Source organism: Typopeltis vanoorti, chromosome 9 (assembly GCF_054136105.1).
Source record: "Typopeltis vanoorti isolate ZY-2024b chromosome 9, IOZ_Tvanoo_1.0, whole genome shotgun sequence".
Lineage (NCBI taxonomy): Eukaryota > Metazoa > Arthropoda > Arachnida > Uropygi > Thelyphonidae > Typopeltis > Typopeltis vanoorti.
In genome coordinates this window covers 24882042-24901354 of record NC_143557.1, presented here as the reverse complement: position 1 = coordinate 24901354, position 19313 = coordinate 24882042, and the positions used below count along the sequence as shown (strand labels likewise).

General features: G+C 37.0%; 1 protein-coding gene across 1 annotated transcript in view; it reads right to left on the bottom strand.

Moving 5' to 3' along the window:
* The window catches only part of Shmt (serine hydroxymethyl transferase), a 103058-nt gene extending 96393 nt beyond the window's left edge, over nt 1-6665 (bottom strand). The window contains exon 1 of the mRNA XM_090397325.1: nt 6546-6665. The gene's annotated coding sequence lies outside the window, so the exon portion shown is untranslated. The remainder of the gene's footprint in view (nt 1-6545) is intronic.
* Between the last annotated feature and the right edge of the window lie 12648 nt (nt 6666-19313).

Genomic DNA, 19313 nt, shown 5'->3' with positions numbered 1-19313 from the left:
ACTCACTGACTGTTCTCGCTCCCACCACTCCATCAGGCAATGCATTCCACGGCTCAATCACCCTCCACACAAAGAAACCACTCCTTACCCTCTTGCTCACAGTTTCCTTTCGTAACTTCCAGGGATAGCCTCTTGTCATCACTCCTTCCCGCTGTTCAACCAAACAAAAGAACTCCCCAGTGTCAACCCTGTAATTATGCGCCATTGGGTGAAAGGATGGGTCAGTTTTTGAGGTGGAGCACAGCAGGTGAGTGTAAATTAGTCTCCATCAGCTGCGGAGGTGTTTGGTACTTGATACTTGTTGGCTACATTTCTACTATATATATCATCATCATCATCATGCGTATCAACGATTTAGGCCTAGCATGGCCTGTACCAGCCTTAGAAGTCATCGTTGAATTGTTTAAGAGGACGTCTCCTGGTTTTCTTTTTCCTAATGGCTTGTACTTTAAGGCTAATGGTAATCTTTCTGTTTTCATTCTTTAAACGTGTTCCATAAAAAATATAAAGATAAACATCCATTTATGTTTATATTTTTTAATTTTTTCTATTACTGGTTCTTGGTTTAATTCTTTCATAATTTCTTCATTGTTTGTTTTTGAACTAGGTTTGGTTTAAATATAGAGTTAATTACACCTGTTATTTTTAAATATTTTGCAATTTTTACGTTTATATCTTTTTCATTTTCATATGTGATCATACATCCTAGTTAAATGAATTCACCTGTTCTAAGATCTTGTTATCTATTACTATTTTAGTTCTTGCTGGATCTTGTCCTTTAAAGGCCATAGTTTTTGATTTTTCTGTTGATATTATCACCATAATCTTTGGATATCTCATTTAGATCTAAAATAGCTTTCTGTAAGTTATTTTCAGAATTTGTAATTATTATTTGGTTGTCGGCAAAGAGGAGAGTGTTTAAGTTTACTGTAGGAGAAAGTTTAATTCCTTGATGTAAATTTTTATTCCATTTTATTATTATTTCATTTAAGTAGATATTAAAAACAGTTGCTGAGAGGGGACTCACCTGTCAGACCCCTTGGTTTATCTCTCTCGTATATGATAGCTCGTGATTTAATCTTATTTGTATTTGATTATTTTCATATATACTTGTGATAGCTTTTAGGATATTATTTGGTATTTGTCTTTCTTTTAATATGTTAAATAATATGTTTCTTAACTTTGTCAAATGCTTTTTCAAAGTCAATAAATGCAATATTGCAATATGTGTTTCTAAATTGCATTCTCTTCTTTTCTCTATTATTAATTTTAGGCAAAAGGCCGGGTGAATACAAGATCATCCTTTTCTAAATCCATTCCGTACTTCTAAGATAAAGTTTTCAGAATATTTCATTAGTTTGCTATTTAAGATTCTGCTATATATTTTGTAACAGGAATTTAGTATACTGATACCTCTATAGTTTTTAGGGTCATCTCTATTATCTTTTTTAAAGATAGGAATCACAATTGCTTTTTTCCATTCTATTGGGGAGATACCAGTTGAATAAATTTTATTTAAAAATAATAAGAGTCTTTCTTTGAATCTTGAATATTTTTTGAATATTTATATAGTTTTGAACCTAGCTTATCTTCTCCAGATGATTTTCTGTTTCTTGTTTCTTTCAGGCTGATTTCTAATTCTTCTTTAGTTATTTCCTTTTCATATATATATATATATATATATATATATATATATATATATATGTTGAAGTGGCGACTTTTTGATATCAGAGGTGTTTGGTACTTGTTGGCAACATTTCTGCTATATATATATATATATATATATATATATTATTTTTTTTTTTTTTTTACTGGTTCATTTTCAGGATTTTTAATCACTTAAAGTTGCTGAAATGAACAAATCACCACTTCAACATAAACAAAAAAAAAAAAAGGATGAAAAAAAACTATACCAGAAACACAGCCAACAATTATTCTTAATTGTTGTACCCAAATTCAGTGCCTTTAACAGATTACTTTTAATTAAATTTTCTGCAACAAAAATAATATCGTACAATTATACGAAGTTAGTGAATAACTGATATAAAAGAAATGCTATCTATAACATTTATTATATAAATGCCGTTTATTTATATATATATTATATAAATATATATAGCTGGCCTAGTTGATAGCGTATCAGCTTTCCAGGCTGCGGGTTCGAATCTGGCCGTTAGCATGGATATTTGTTATAGTCTGTGGAAATACTAGTGGTAGATGGCCTTGATGTAGTTGCGATCAGTTGGTGAATGAATGGTGAGACGGAGTTGTAGAGCAGGTTCCCTCCCTCGATGAGTCCTTGGACTCTCTGAGGTGTTAAATAATAATTATTATTATTATTTCGGGCGACTCCAGGAGTCCTTAGACTCATCAAGGGAGGCCCTAAACATCATGTCCACACAACTATACGACATTCTCACAGTATCTATCATACCTTGCCTTGAACTCGCTAACTGTCATAGCACCCACAACAGACTCTGGCAGCTTATTCCAATCATTTACCACTCTAAAAGTAAAGAACCCAGCTCTAACACCCCTGCTAACCACACTCTTGCCCAGCTTCCATAGGTGTCCTCTAGTTCTCCCACCACCAGTCCTGATCTCAAAAATATCCTCTGAATTAATCCTATAGAATCCCTTTAGCAATTTGAATGTCTCGATCATATCTCCCCTCCTCTGCCTATCAACTAGTTTCTGCAACCCACAAATCTTCAACCTGTTCTCATATGGTTCATTCCATAGACCTGTTATCATCTTAGTCACTCGCCTCTGGATCCTCTCCACCTCCTCCCCATCAAGAAGGAACCGAGGTGACCAAATCTGGGCACAGTAGTCGAGATGAGGTCTTATCAAGGCTCGGTACAGAGGTACAATAACTTGCTTGTCTCTGCTCGTCAAGGTATTTTTCAACAACCAAGTGAGTTGATGAGCTGATTTAGCTACTTTTGCAGTGTGCCCCCTAAACTTCATCTCCCTATCCACCAACACTCCCAAGTCCCTGGCCTCATCAATCTCTTGGAGTACAGTTCCACCAATGTGGTATACTGCTGCTAATCTTTTCACCCCAAAATGCATAACCTTACATTTTGTCACATTAAACTGACATCCATTCTCCTCAGCCCAGAACTCCAATCTATCTAAGTCATCCTGCAAGACTTTGACATCTTCTGCATTCACTATTGCCCTACCCAACTTTGCATCATCAGCGAACAAATGAATTGTTCCACTTAGATCCTTCCCTATATCGTTAATGAACAGATTAAACAGCAGTGGTCCAAGAACAGAACCCTGCGGCACACCACTAGTCACAGGCCGTCTTTTTTGGACTCTACTACTGAATAAACTACTCTTTAATATCTCTCCATCAACCAACCACCTATCCACCTCACCAACCCTATATCCATTCCCATATGTTGTAGTTTACGGATTAGTATTCCACGTGGTATCCTGTCAAACGCCTTTGCCAGGTCCAGCAGTATCACTGTAAACCCATTTCCTTTATCCAGTTCAGCCGTCACCTTATTATAAAACTTGAGCAAGTTACTGAAGCATGATCTACCCTTCACAAAGCCATGCTGTCCCCTGTACAGTATCTCATTTTCATCAATCCATTCCTGTATTTTTCCCTTGACTACTTTCTCTAAGACCTTGACAACGACTCCTGATATGCTGATCGGTCGGTAATTTGCAACCGTAGTCTTGGATCCTCCTTTATGCAGTGAAACTATTTTCCCCTCTTTCCACACCTTCGGGACTAAGCCAGACCTGAGACTCAGATTAAACAACATGGTCAAGGGCACTGATAATTCTTTAGCCGCTTCACGCAAGACCCGTGCCGGTATACCATCCAATCCCACAATGTGTTCACATTAGGGTTCTGTAATAGACTAGTCGCCTTCACTTCATTCATCACTATTCCCGTATAAACTAATGGTTCCTTCATTTTTTCAATGTCACCACCTGGATGATATGCTTTTGCAAAGTGCGCGCTCAGTAACTCCACTATATCGACTGATTCAGTGACCTCCTTACCATCGTCATTCCTTAAAATCATTTTACCGTGTACAGTTTTTTTCTTGTTTGCAGCATATTGAAAGAACTGTTTTGGATTCTCTTTTGCTTGCAAAGCTAGTTTCCTTTCATAGTCCGCTTTTGCTTTTTTTTACCACACTCGTTACCTTTCTGGCCTGCACTTTATACGATTCGTGTGCCTGCAGGTCATCCCTTTCTTTAAATTCCCTCCACAGTTGTTTCTTTTTTTGCAGCTCAAGCTTAATGGTGTTATTCATCCATTTAACCCCTACTTGTTTTACTATTCGGAGCCTGGGTATACAATCAGCCATTACCTCCTGTAAATGCTCCTTGACCACTTCCCATGCTCTATCGACGTCCAGCCCTTGCAGTTGTACATGCCATGGCACTGATCCAAGCAATCTCCTAAGCTTGTCATACTTGCCAGCATGGTAATTCCACATATACCCTGTCTTAATCGAAAATTCCACACCTTTAGCCACCTCCCAGGTCAAGACCTTATGATCACTCTCACCAATAGGTGGCAACATGGTCATATTCATTACAGTCAAATTCTCAGATGCTATTACCAGGTCAAGCACTCTCACACCCCTAGTATTTTCAATTACATGCTGTCTCAGATGGTTATCCCTTAATAATTGAATAAAATCCTTTTCCTTCCTCACATGTGTCCTCTCCTCCTTCCAATCAATGTTACCATAGTTGAAATCCCCATAATAATTACCCTCCTTCCACTCATTTCATCAATTTCCCTATGCATACTATCTCCACCATCTATTCCATCACCTGGTCTATAGCAGCACCCAACTGTATATTTTATTCTGCCAGTCTCAATCTCACACCAAATAGCCTCAAATGAGCTCCTTTCACTATCCTGCAATACAACTTCAATTCACCTTGGCTGCAGTTTCATCAGCTATCATCAATAATACCCCTCCCCCCATTTTATTCTCTCTGTCCCTCCTAAACACACTATAACCTACACATTCTATCCCACCTACTATATCTTCTTCCGTCAGCCATGTTTCACTAATGCCAATAACCTGTGGCCAGGAAGAGCCAATCAAGACCAAAAATTCTTCCTTCTTGTTCCTAATACTCCTGGCATTAGTATACATGAAATGCAGTGATCCCTTAGTCCCACCCCTATATTAATACGTTATTCTAAATGACCCATTCCCATTTTTTGTCCTTAGTGCTGGCTCGGGTACATTATATACATTCTTACACTCATCTGTCTCACTGATGTCTGCATATCCATCCCCCCCCCCTTGGTAGTTCTAGTTTCCCTGGTTTTACACATCCATTTTCCCTTCATTCAGCAACACTCTTTCCAGTCTCCGCACACCAAGTCCATTCAAATGCAGGCCATCCATCTTGTATAAGTCCTTTCGCCCTTCAAACTCATTCCACACGTCCACGAATTCCACACCACACCGTCTGCATAACCTACGCATAATGTCATTTGCAATTATGGCCCTCCTCCTAAACTCCTCTCTGTCATACCGCGGCAACAGACTAACCATTCTAACTCTGTCACTCTTTTCTTTCGCTACCTTTAACAATACTTTCAGGTCCTCTCTCAAATAATAATAATATATTCTGAGCAAAACTAAACAAAAGGTTCGTGGATATGAGTAAGGTTATGAAGAAATAAAAGCGTCACAGAAAGTTTGTCGTTTCATTGAGATTTGTAGTGTTTATGTGGCATCTTTTCTGAATATTACTTGGCTTGTTTCCTTTTTGAAGTTCTATGTTTTCCAAATTTGGCGCGGATTAATTTCTATTATTCAGAGTGGTGGAGCATTCGTTCACAATCCGACGCGTGACAGCGCTTCACTCGCCGAGTGACGCCACTTTCGGTGATGTTCATTTGTACCGCCTACTCAGTCACGTGATTTTGTTTACATAAGGGATATCATTGAGCTCTGGGTGGGATACCACTTGATTTACTGCTCCTCTAGATAACTACTTTTTTTTTTTTTTTTTTTTTTTTAGTTTCATACATTTAAAAGTAATTTAGAAATAACGAGCATCCTTGCCCGTTATTTCTTAGTACAAAGAAGAGAAGCTTAAAAAATACGGGCATCCTTGCCCGTCATTTCTTAAGGAATGCTAATAAAGAGTACTTACAAATACAATAATGAAATCAAAATTATTACAGTAATATTCAAGCAGTGCTCTGTCGACTGTCTTCCAAAAATTGATGACCATACTCTGCAACTCCGCTACAAAGGCATAAATTATTTGGTTTTTCTGAAATACTAGAAAACTTAGCGCCGTTTTCGATCAAAAAATATTTTCAGCGTGTATATAATAACAATAAACATGGCGATCTAAGCAAAAAACGACTTATTCTTCATAACGATGACCTCTCCAATCTATATCAATATTCCATAATATACGCATAACTTCGAACTAAGACAAACTGAAATTACTTAAAACTGTATTAATCATATACACCAAAATGGCATGATTTATCAGAAGCCTATGGTACTGCCAGTACTACTTACAATACGCCAGTTGTGTTCCAATAATTAGCTACAACAAGGGAAGACACAATAATAAAAATCAAAGTTGCTACACGTGCGCAACCACCGCGGGATTAATTCTTTACACTTAAGGCTCTAAATAGAACCTTGTTTACACTAGAAACGCACTAATTCGCTATTGGCTGAAAGTTTCAAGCTGACGTTTTACTCAATGCGCCCTCTACATGATGTGAAACTCTATTACTTGCGTTAAATATTTCGTTAAAAGAGAATGGTGAATGGAACGATCGCTTCTCCAGCAGTTTGGAGAAGCTCTAGTTCTACCTTATATTCTATTCTCCGATTATTCTAGTCTCCGATTAGAGAGCCTTTTACTAGGCATTTTTTTTCCCAGTCGGTAGCCAAGCTACTCTGTCTGTGGCACACGGACAAGTGTCGTTTTTTATTTGTTTTGTTCTTTTTTATCTTGAAATTAGTACTTTTTTAACCTTAAAATACACGAAAATAGACCTCACTTTATCTCAGATAATAATGCAGTATTAGAGTTGGTGATCAGCGATGTGGCAATTGTCTGCTGTACTTTTCTTCATGGATGCCTTTGAATCGCGTCAGTGATGGTTTGAGGACAGCTATTAGCCACCGTGAAGGATGGAGGGTGACTGGCCATTGATATCTTATAAGTTAGTTAAGGCTAAAACGGCCTCGCCTGCTTCCCTTTAGTAAATAAGAGGCTTTGAAAGATTATCATTACTATTCTGATTATTCAAATTTTGGAATAAAATATGAACGTCGAGCAATGGCAAGGCCATCGCCAGATTAGATCGCGCCCTGAGGCAAACAATTAAATATCCCCCCTGATGGATTATTGAAAAACAAAACTATAAGAAAATTTACAAATGCTATTTTGTTTTTATTACAAGAGAAACATTAATGAAAAACTATTACATAATAATATTAGTTAATGTTGCTGTACAGTAATATCGCACAATAAAACTGTTATAAGCTCTTCTAAGTTTAAATTATAAGCTATCCGCATCTATCGATATAGTTGCTAGACCAACCAATATTTCTTGGGTCATTGCTGTTCGCAAATAATTTTTAATCAGTTTAAGCTTGGAAAAATGTATTTTCACACTTACTACACTAACAGGAATTGTTAGCGTAGCGATGGCGCCTATCGCAATATTACTGAACAAGCGCCCTTATTAAGCCGCGCCGTGAGGCTGGCTGCCTTTGTGCTACACCCTGTCGATGGTACTGGCAAGGTTTATCCTTTTTTTCATAGTGCATCAAATGATTATGTGTGCATATATCTCATAATCATTTGATGCGGCTTTGTTCATGAAATTTTAGTTTTGGGCTCCCCCCCTCAAAAAAAGGGAAAGACTTACTCGAGTTATCAATTATTCTGGAGAAAATAAAAATAATGAGCAATCTCTCACTTCTCAGATGTTTTCCAAGTTCAAAATGCATACGCCGATCCAAAGCAGTTGTTGGTATCATTTCAGAAGTGGCCAACCGGATTGTACGGTTTGCCGAATACAAGCCGGTGGTGTCCGTATTGTTATAAAGAGTGTGCTAATAAACACAATGGATTCCTCTCCTCCTCCTCCTTAATGAACAACCTATTGTCCTACATTGTCGCATGATGGACTCTTCCATCAAAGACAACATCCCATGTCACACGGTTTGCATTGTGCAAGTATGGTTCGAAGAGGATATCGAAGTATTCCGTATGCTACCCTAAAGCTTCCTAAATCGCCTGGTTTGAATCAATCGAACATTTGTTGCCACATGTGCAATACTGCATCCGCCAGTCGATGCCAGCTACTCTCATTCGCTAACCTCTTGTTCGTTAGTCTGTCTAGTTGGTCTAGAATAGACGCATGACACATCTATTGGTCTAGTGGACCCCCAAATGCCAACGGTTATCTCGGCCAAAGGAACTACAACATGCTACTAGGTAAGTGGCGTTATGTTTTGCTCATGAGTTCCATACAATTAAACCGTATGATGCTATTTCAATGAGATTGCATCATAACGGTTTAATTGTATGGAATTTCTATTGTTCAATTGTTCTTTTTCTTTTATTATAAGGGAGGGCTGTGTAGTCCTATATAAATTAGGTTTACTTTCTACTTTCATACCGCTAACCAATAGATAAATAGAGGGGGGAGGACTAAGAAAAATGGCCTAGAAAATTTTCTCTAGTATGACATGCTAGAGAAATTTTTCTAGGTCATTTTTCACCTGTCGATATTTGGCACGGAAAATAGGGTTTTGTTCCCTGCAAAACAAGAAGTTTTAAACCCTCAACTATTTTTGGACTATTTCGGAAAATGAGATATCTCTGTTAAGATTTAAGACTACGAGAAGGCCACAGGTTTCTTTCATATTCTCTTTCCTGTTTCCTATAAAATCACTGATAGCATGGGCCTCAGCTATTACTAAAAGTTGCCTAATGGTCTTCCGAAAAGTTATTATTGAAAGAGCTCCGTTTGCTAATCTTAGGAATAAAAGACATTTGATGATGTTTAATTTATTAGTTTCTAATAAAGCGAATTTCTAAACAACATGTTTTTAAATTAATCATTCTGTAGGAGCCTGTGTAGCTCAGTGGATGTGATGTTTGCACACTACAGCCCTTGACCGCACGAAGGAAGACTTTCTTTCGAATCTAGTCGACGACTAGGGGAAATGTTTCGACCGGTTCCCGAGTTAATCGATCTCTGGCAAGGGTAAGCAGGATTTTTCGTCCTTTAAACTCAATAAAATCGACTATAGAACCCAAACTATTTTCAGACATTAAATATATTGTGTTAGAGTTAGGGACCGCGAGATGGCGATACTTGTTGAGCAGTCTCTCTTCACTGAGTTCCACTTAATTAGTAATAGCCTTGGGCCAGCTGTCCCTGATTGGGTACCAGTGGATATTGAACTGCCGACTCAGTCTCCAAAAGCTAGACATGGCTCACCTAATCCCTATACGAGAATAAAAGGCGTTAGCTGATTTTTTTTATATATTTATAATGTGCATGTTTTTGATTTCAGATTATTTCTGATCATTTCTTTGCCTATTTTAAATCATGTTTCTAAGCCATTTCGTCAAGCATGACTTTAGTGTCATACTTGGCAAAATACCATGTATTTGGTTTAAATACAATACAAGAGAGTTTGAAAATTAATATTATGAAAAAATCGTCTTGTATGAATCCACTAATGCTTTGTATTTCCCAAAGGGAGTAGTCGCGGCCGTTTTAGTTTTATCTAACTTTTGGTGACTGAACTTCAGTCAAACTCCACCTTTACCAAATCAGATATACCTGGTCTAAACGATCAGTAATATTAAATGGCATCTAGAGAGGAGAATATTACAAACACCTGTCGCCATCTCGTTCTCCCTAATTCGAACAGAGTATATTATTGTCTGAAATAGTTTGGGCGCTATGATCAATTTTCTTCAGTTTACAAAATGGAAAACCCGAGTTTTTGGGAGAAAAAAAAGCCAATTTCCAGTGCCAGAGAAGATTGAGCAATCCCAGAACCAGGTTGAAGAAAGGCTTTAAAAATTTCCTTTTTCAGTATCAGCATTCGCCAAAAGTACGTGTACCCCCTGGAGGTATGCAAAAGATCTTGGGCGATATGTAGAACTTTTTTTTCAATTTTTATTACCCTCTTTTTACTTTTCATTTTTTTCACCATATTGTTACAGATAAATGCAGGTCTAGTCTATAAATAACTTTTCAATAACTCAAAAATCTAAAGAAAGTTTTATACAAAATATGTCTGTTGGCATGTATCAAGTGACCTCGATTTTGGGTGCACCTAGTTAAACGGTCCCGTTTTAGCAGTGTGGTTTGAACTGTTTGTATTAAGTTAATGAGAGCCACACCGTCCGAACTCTAATAAACTTCGATTAGCTCATTTAACTTTTTCATTATTGAAAATTTAAATTTCATAATTTTTGTTTTTACTGTGTGTTGGCATATAACTAAAACTCTATTTAATAATTAAAATAGATATTTCACGTGTTTATTTTATTATAACGGAAATGTTACAAAATAAATAACTTTATAATTATTCATGTTTGAATGAAATATTAAAATTACGTGAGTACTGAATGTTTTTGAAAAACACTGCTCCAGTCGTAAGTGGAGCAGTGTTTTTCTCTAGAATCGATCTTAGAATGGTCTTTTTTCAGGCGGCCTAGCGCTATGGATGCAAACTCCATTTTCACAGGGCCACACGTCTTTCAGTATGTAGATATTATTTTAAAAAATCTGCTAATGTGAAATATTCCTTAGACCATTTAGACCTAACTAATTTCTGAAGACTGTAGAAAGAATATGCTACAGTTTATTCCAGATAGCTGGACAGAAAGGTGTAAATGATTTTCATTGGTATCTAGAGGGACAACCACTTCATATTCTGGCATTTATCTGTAACACCATAACATTATTGTCTGCAATAGTGTGAGTTCAATGATCGATTTTCTTCATCTGCTGTATTAAAATCTTCAGTTTTTGAGAGAAAAGTTCCTGCTTTTGTAGCGATCACTACTTGTGTAGTAACCTTATTTCATATCCAGCAGGGAAAAAAGGCCTAGAAAAATTTCTCTAGCTGGCGACTAAAATCCAACTTTTAGTAGTTGTACAGTCCTATGGAAAAGGCGTTTGCATTCATAATGATCGGCTGTCTGAAGAAAGACTGTTATACGTTGAAATCTAATCACTGACTAAAGATACTAGTCAGATTTTAGTTCCTCTTGCAATAGCCTTCCCTCCCCCCCCCCACTTTTTTTTTTTTTTCGCTAATTCCCTAGGTATTCGATTTTGGCATGGGCAAATATAGGTTTTTTTCCCTCCAAGAAACTCAGATCTGAAAAATTCTTCATTGAACTCACACTGCTATACTCGTAGACAATATACGATTGTAAGGATTTATGGCCCCAAGTTTCGAAATTTATCTGCCATCCATCTCTTTCTCTCTCTCTCTGAATCTCCTGAAGAATGGAGAAGAATATCTACCATCTTTAGAAAGTTAATTAATTCTAAAGAAGCTCTGCTTACTCCGTTTAGAGAAGAAATGGTTAGAGGATTTTTTAATGCTTTCTAAATCTGTATATAAAGTGATTTTTATTTTACCGTAATGAACTTAAATATAACAAATTCCCTATGCGTTTTCTTCCCAAAATGTATGTGGCAGTTTCTGGCTCTGACTTTTTTTTTTGGAAAGAAATTGGTAATTAGCCCCTCCTTCGTCATTTACCAAAAGTATTATATTTTTATCATTTTTATCCAAACCGTGTAGACAAGTATATGAGAATACAGCGGATTACAGTTATCTCATGGTCCTATTCATTAATTGTTATTATTGCATGAACTTATTATTAGGGAACTCTTTTTAAAAAGCCTAATCAAAGTTCCTATAATAACCGGATAGAGGAACGGTTTCTAGACGTTTTCCTGTAGCGTTGTGATGTGTTTGTGAAATGAAAATAGTGAAAGAAAATTCGCGGGGAGGGACAAGCAGAAGAAGAAGAAAATTTTCAGGTCTTTCTTCTGCTGTTTTTAGTAATTTAAATATTCACGATATCCATTTCACTATGGAGAGTACCTGTGTGGCCTTCTAATACACTACATTTATGATGATGGTTAAAATTTCCTGCAAGAGTAGTATATATTTTATATAAATTTTGCATTTTTGCAATCAGCTGTCCTATCTGAGAGGGATTAAAAATGTCACTGATTGGGGGAGCAATGGCAATCTTGGAATAAGTGGCATGTTTACAGCTTTGCGGAGCATTATCCTCAAGTTGTTATGGATATTCTCCTCCCAAGATTTACTGCAGAGCTAATGGTTACTGCTTTTAGTTAATATATACGTGTTGTTTTCAAAGCTATGTTGTGCATGGTTGCTGATCCTAGAGGTTAATTTTGTCTTCTGACACTGGAAATTTGTTTGTGTGAGCATGACCTGTTTGTCCTGTTTGTCCTTCGCAGACAAGTAGGATTTTTTTCCGGCAAAGTAGATTATTTTTCCACTGATTAATCACCCAGGGATATCTCACCTTTGAAAAGCCAGACAGCTTTCCTATTTTTAGAATTGTGGCTCCAGCCAGACCAGCACCCACAATGAGTCCTTTATCGAATGATAATTTGTTTTTCCCATTGTGATCAATCCTATTGACGATTACTGACCAGCGTCATTCTTAAATAGTTGCCTACAACACGTGCTCACGCACGTGACCAAATATTTTGCATATACATTTGCATTAAAGTTTCTAATTTAGTGGCCGGTATGTGTAGATATTAGAAAGTTCCCCACAATTAGTATTTAATTAATTACTTTCTGATCAACTTTTTTTCCAAATAGCTATTATTTGTGAAGTCTCTCATTCGTTCAGCTCGTACATGTTCATTCGTCTGCTGCTCTGCTAACATCATAGATTTAATTATATCTTGTTCTTCCTCTGGATCTTCTTCCTCAAGTCACTCTTTTCTAATATTTCATCCTCCATTCTGTTTAAATCAGCTGGTCAGGGTGAGCATATCTGTTAACTGTTTTTTCTAAGTGGGAGTATCTAGCCAATCCACAGTTTGGGTTATCATGAAATCATTCTTATGGATGCTTTGAGACGCATATATATGGGAAGATAATTTTTTATGGGAAGATCATTTTTAATAGTGTCCCAATAGGAACAGGAACAAAAAAAAAAGAGAAAAATGGGCAGGAATTTGCCTGTTTTTGTGTGTTTTGTTTGATTTTCAGCTGGTTTCAGATAATGCGTAAGTGCCTGTTAGATTCGTAGAATTTATGCATCGTATTCTGGGATTCTGGTCATTTAGATTTTGTTGATATTTCATATTTGGAATTCATACAGATATTTCTTTACTCATCTCATCTTACACGTGGATAAAGGATTATTTCGGAGCACCGAAAAATTAGCAAATTTAATAGTCCAAACAATGAGCGGGGGAGGGGCCCCTGAGTACTCTTCCTCGGGAAAAGTGCAGGTACTGCCCTGTGTACATGAGTCCTCATGGACAATTTTGTTTTACCTATTTTGCCACAAAATGTTTGGTTCTATAAAGAAAAAAGAGAGAGAGAGAGAGAGAGAGAGAGAGAGAAATTTTATTAACGACTTGGGGGTGAAAGTCATTCTTCAAACAGTTAAACTAGAACTAGTATAACACAATTTCTTCTTACTACTGCATGCATTCTAACCAGATTCACGTTAGGTAACAACATTTCATATATACGAAATGTTATTTATACAATAATCTTGTATATTCAGTACATTACAATAATGATGTAACAATAACAATAATGATGTTTACGCTTTAGGGTGGAATTCTCGATAGTCGATATTTTCATTGTTTACACGAGAACTGTGATGATACCTGTGACAAGTTATTCAAAGAGCTCTAGCGAATGGTTTCTGGAACAATCCGACAAGGGTGTAATCAGAAGTTACGGCACCTTTATAGATACGTCAACCTATTTTTGGCTTATGTACATTAGATATATAATTTTGTCTGGCGATTTCTTTTTATTATTTATTATTATTATTATTATTTTCCTTCTAGTGGCTTGATTGTAACTGAGAATGTATTGCAAGGTTTTAAGTTTTCTTTGTTGCATCTGAAGGAAATCAGCGATTGTGAAACAGCGCTTTCACGTAGTTGGATCTTTGAAATGTACTACGCGTTGAGTATACCGTCTTTACAGGCTTTCTTTCTTTTTTTTTTTTTAAGTCTCTCTCTCTCTCTCTCTCTTAAAAATTAAGGCAACATGCAGCTAGTTGTAATTTTACTTTACTTTACGGTTTAGCATTTAAAAAGTAAAAACTAATATTGATGGAAGACTCTCAGATTTCAAAATAAGAATGATAATATGCCTGCTTATATATTTAACTTAGATTTAACTCAGTTATACTTTTCCATTAGCCCATGTTATAAAATTTACAGTTCAGATTTAATGGCGGCCATTAATATAATATATAATTTTATTATAATTATAAAACTCTTTACGGGTGTATGTGATGGTGTATATAATTGTTTAGATTATAATAAAACCTTGTATTAAAGGACACATTGTCGGTATAGTCTCAATATATGGTAGAGCAAACATGGCGACAAAGACGCCTTTTGTCTTAGGAGTTTAATGTGCGAGATTGTGTTCGGAGCAGTATGTGTGAGATGTATTCGTCACAGAAGTTGAAAGATTTGTGGAAGGAAAGGGAGACTTGTGGGCGAATGGATCGGAAGTGTTCTGAGAGTGAGTGTCAATTTTGTGGGGAGAGTAAAACATGTGAAAGTAGAGAAGATTGACAAGGAAAATGTAAATATCGATAATATTGTTGATAGACCTGTGATGGATTCTACGCTAGCGTGCTATTTCTTGCGCTGTATATTATTATTATTATTATTATTTGACACCTCCAGGGAGTCCAAGGACTCATCGAGGGAGGACACCAGGTCTACAACTCCGTCTCCACCATTCAATCACAACTGACCACAACTACACCAATGCCATCTACCGCCTACCACCACTGGTATTTCCACAGACAATCACAAGCGCCAATGCCCACGGCGGGATTCGAACCCACAGCCCTTTGGCTGGAGAGCGGATACGCTATCGACTCGGCCAACCAAGCCGGTATATTAAGTCCTTTTCATTTTCTTGGCTTCCATCACTGCTCTATCAACAATATCATCGATATTTACATTTTCTTTGTCAATCTTCTCTACTTTCACATGTTTTACTCTCCTTTAAAGTTTGCAGAAACGTTAGACGATTGGTAGATTTCAGAAGAGAAAAGCGCAAGAGGTGCGAGATAAGAAACAGGATGACTAAGCGAGAGGAGAGTAAGATCAAAAATTTGAAGGTGATTCTGTGATAAGGAGCGTGACTAAATTTTATTTTCCTGGTATAAAAATTAATAATATCAGTTTTATTTACCCATCCTGGTAGTTTCTATCAGGATGTAGAAAGGCAAAGCGAAAGAATTGATTGTACTGGCTGCAATATTAGACCATAAAGGGGGGAAATACTGTATGAGAAAGATATAAAATATAATAGTTATTGAAAGAAGAGCGAGAAAGTGAAGTTTGATGTTAGAATCGAGAACTGTGATAGAATCGAGTTAAGGGGAGGACACTGATCACAAGCGAAGCAATGCGCAGACTTTATAGAAGGAATTGTGTGGAGTTTGAAAACCTATGGACAGAATGTGACGGATGCAAGGACTTATATAATCTTTATGGTCTGCACGTAAATCGATTTGGAGTTAGGTGTCTCGAGAAAGCTTTGTTTACTGAGAGTATTGAAGCGCAGATGCAAGTCAGGGAAGATTGCGTGTGGTGGGTGGATGCTTGCAGGCGCCCAAGAATGAGTGTCAGCATGACCAAAAAAATGCGGAATTTTAAGGATTAGGGTGCGGACCGTGCAATAACATGTTTACCAACCACCCGGAAGCTGTTCACCATAGAAAAAGTTGTAGGTTTAAGGTATACAGGTGGTTGGAAGCCTGAGGGGCTACAGTTTATGTATAGTAATGCTAGACATATTAGCAATAAGAGGGAACGGTTTTTGACATTGGATGACTCAAATTGTCTAATAGCAGATGATGTAATTACAGAGACAGAATATCAATAGAATAACATTTTCAGGGGGGGGGACAGAGATAACAGGGAGAAAGAATATCCCTTTCCCTTTATTTCTGTCCTCTCTGAGTGCTGATGATAGCAAATGAATTGGAGACAAACAGAGCAAGACATCAGGAAGACAGGCGTGTGGCATGCAGTTCATTAGAACCAGTCTGCTATAAGACAAAGACCAATAGGACAAAATATGCAGTTGGTTGTTGCTATAGGTTAAGCGGTGTGAAAGGGATGAAATGCATCATCCAGAAATGCAGACATTGCACCAGCAAGTTACTATAATGAGTGCAGTTTGAGTAATTATTTTGAGGGAGCTTCAGTTACAGAGACATAATTGGAAGGAGGAAAGATCACACGAAGATAACGAAATGGAATTTATCCACCTGGTAAGAGATAAATACAGGGTGATCAAAATTAAAGGATCCCTCTTTAAGGTCTTGTGGAGCGTCATCTACTGATCTGAATGCTACCAAACTTTGCAGAAATACATTGTGCGATATGTAAGAAAAAAAAAAGTACAGTGGTATCTCGCTAATCCGAACTAATAAAAACCGTGCTCGTTCGGATTAGCGAATTTTCCCTAAGAGACAACAATAACTAGCATTTAAGACAAAAATAATTAGATTCTAATGGTATTTCTGTAAATAAATGAAGTAACTGATAGAAAAAAAATCTACTGTACTGTAATGTAAAACATAAAAAAGATACAGTACACAACTTTATTTAAGTAAAAAATTTAGTTCGTATATACTGTATTGGTGAGGATTCTGATTTATTAAAATTGCATAGTTCAGTACATAACTTAATTTGCGTAAAAATATCACTTTCTTGTACACAACACACAAAAAAAGCTTTTTTTATTTCTTTGTAAAATAGTCACTGATTTTCTTTTGCTTTTTAGACGCTAAACTTTTTTCGAATGCTTCTTCTCAGAGTTGCATTAGCAATAAAATTGTGGAATGGCATATCATTCTGCTTAGCCCATTCTATACGCATATTAAAACTGTCAACTGCCTCTTTATGTTTTATTTTTTTTTCACGTTCTTTATCGTCATCATCATCATCTTCTAATTCATTCTGTAGTGTCATATTTATAATTTCAGCATCTGATTTGATTTCGAATTCACTTTCGGTTCTGCCTGTAATCTACAGTAAGACCGTACAATCGACATAATGAAAAAAATACCGTACTTTAATAATAATAAAATAAATAATAGTTAATAATAATTATTAAATTGCAGTTCGGATTACTGGAGGGTTCGGACTAAAGAGGTTCAGATTAGCGAGATACCACTGTAGTTCCAAAATTCGCCACCAGATGGACTTGTAAACATAAATGCATGGAATTTGCCTATCACTCAACTCGAGAGGTGCTAGGGTGGTTTAAAAAGATACACACAGGACTTAATTGTAATTGTACACACACACCTACATACACACACACCCTTCATTTTGGTTGTTAATACGGTCCACAGTCATGGCACTAATCTTTCCCAAACGTGCTTTGCTCCTGAAGCTGTACTAACTAAACACCTCCTGCACTACGAGAATTCCCTCGCCTGAACAAATGTCGACGAGGTTTACACTCTCCATGTGCTCTGCGGCGAATAATTAGTCATTTTGAAGAAACGGGATTGTTGGGAATTAGACCCGGCCAAGGTCACAAACCAATCGGTTCATAAGTGAATGAAGTTTCTACTGCTATTTTAGAAGACCACGAATAACAACATTGGTTCCTGCGCTGTATCATGACACTTTGATGTACCTTACAGAACTGTCCGGAAAATTCTATGGAAGATTCTGTATTTCTACCCATTCAAGACAACCCTGACACAGAACTCGCCCCTGCAGTGCTTTGAAAGTCGACTAACATTCGTTTTAACATTCCTTGTTCGAGTAAAGTTGGATGCTGCGTGGTTGTGGATGATTTTGTGAGGAGATGACACTTACTCTTACCTGAACGGAGCTGGGGATACCCATAATTGCCAGGTGTGGGCTATGCAAAACCCTCATGCAATCCAGCAAATTCCTTTGCATTCACCCAAAGTTACTATCTGGTGCTGGTTTACAACTATGTTTATCATTTGACCATTCTTCTTTGAGGACATTCGCGATATGATAAACAATTTTATTGTGCCACAGTTACAGGCATGGATCCCTTCCACACATTGGTCGATCTGTACAGGAGGTTCTTCGAGAACATTTCACGGACGCCAGAGTGATGACAGCATGGCCTCCTCATTCACTAACATCAATCCAGCTGGTCTTTTCACTTTTCTCCTCTCACACACACACACACACACACACACAGAGAGAGAGAGAGAGAGAGGGGGGGGGAAGGGAGAGAGAGAGAGAGAGAGAGATTGATACATCTACCACTACATTAGGTACATCATATAGCGCTCCTTGTTGATGAATTTTTGAACTACAGTACTTTTTTTTTCCCCTTAGATATCGCTTCCGCATGACGCACAATGTATCCCTGCAAAGTTTCGCAGCATTTGGATCACTGGGTGGGTGGCGTTCCACAAGGCCTTAAACATGGATACGTTAATTCTGATCACCCTTTACGTGAAACAGCATGTGATGATCTGGTCATAGTATCAGATCTGTCCAGAACTAAGGTGGTCACATTTTCTCAGCTTGTGGAGGAAGATCATGCGGGTTTGCTATGGGAGATTGCGAATCATGTGGAATTTGCAATTAAGAAGTTAGGAGATTAAAGCAGTGCCATATCATAAGATCAGCAATGGAGAAGGTATCAGTAGATGAAAGAAAGCAGGTAATGACTAGCAGTATGCCTGTAGACATCAATATATCCATACAGATGTTCTGCAGAATTTTGTTTGTGTACATTAGTGTAAAGTTAATTTTTTCTGTTTCAAATTACCATTTTCGGTTGTTAGTACATTTATATTTTGAGAAATGCACGATTAATTGCTTATATATATATAGTTATGAATTGTTTATATACAGTATAGAAGTTGTGCATAGTTAATATATCGTGTTTACGTGTAGTCCTACTTTTTAACGAACTGTATATAGTAGATTCGCTTGTTAGTTTGACCTAAAACTGGTATTATAGTTTAATATATGTGTATGTTTAAAATATATAAGTTAAAAA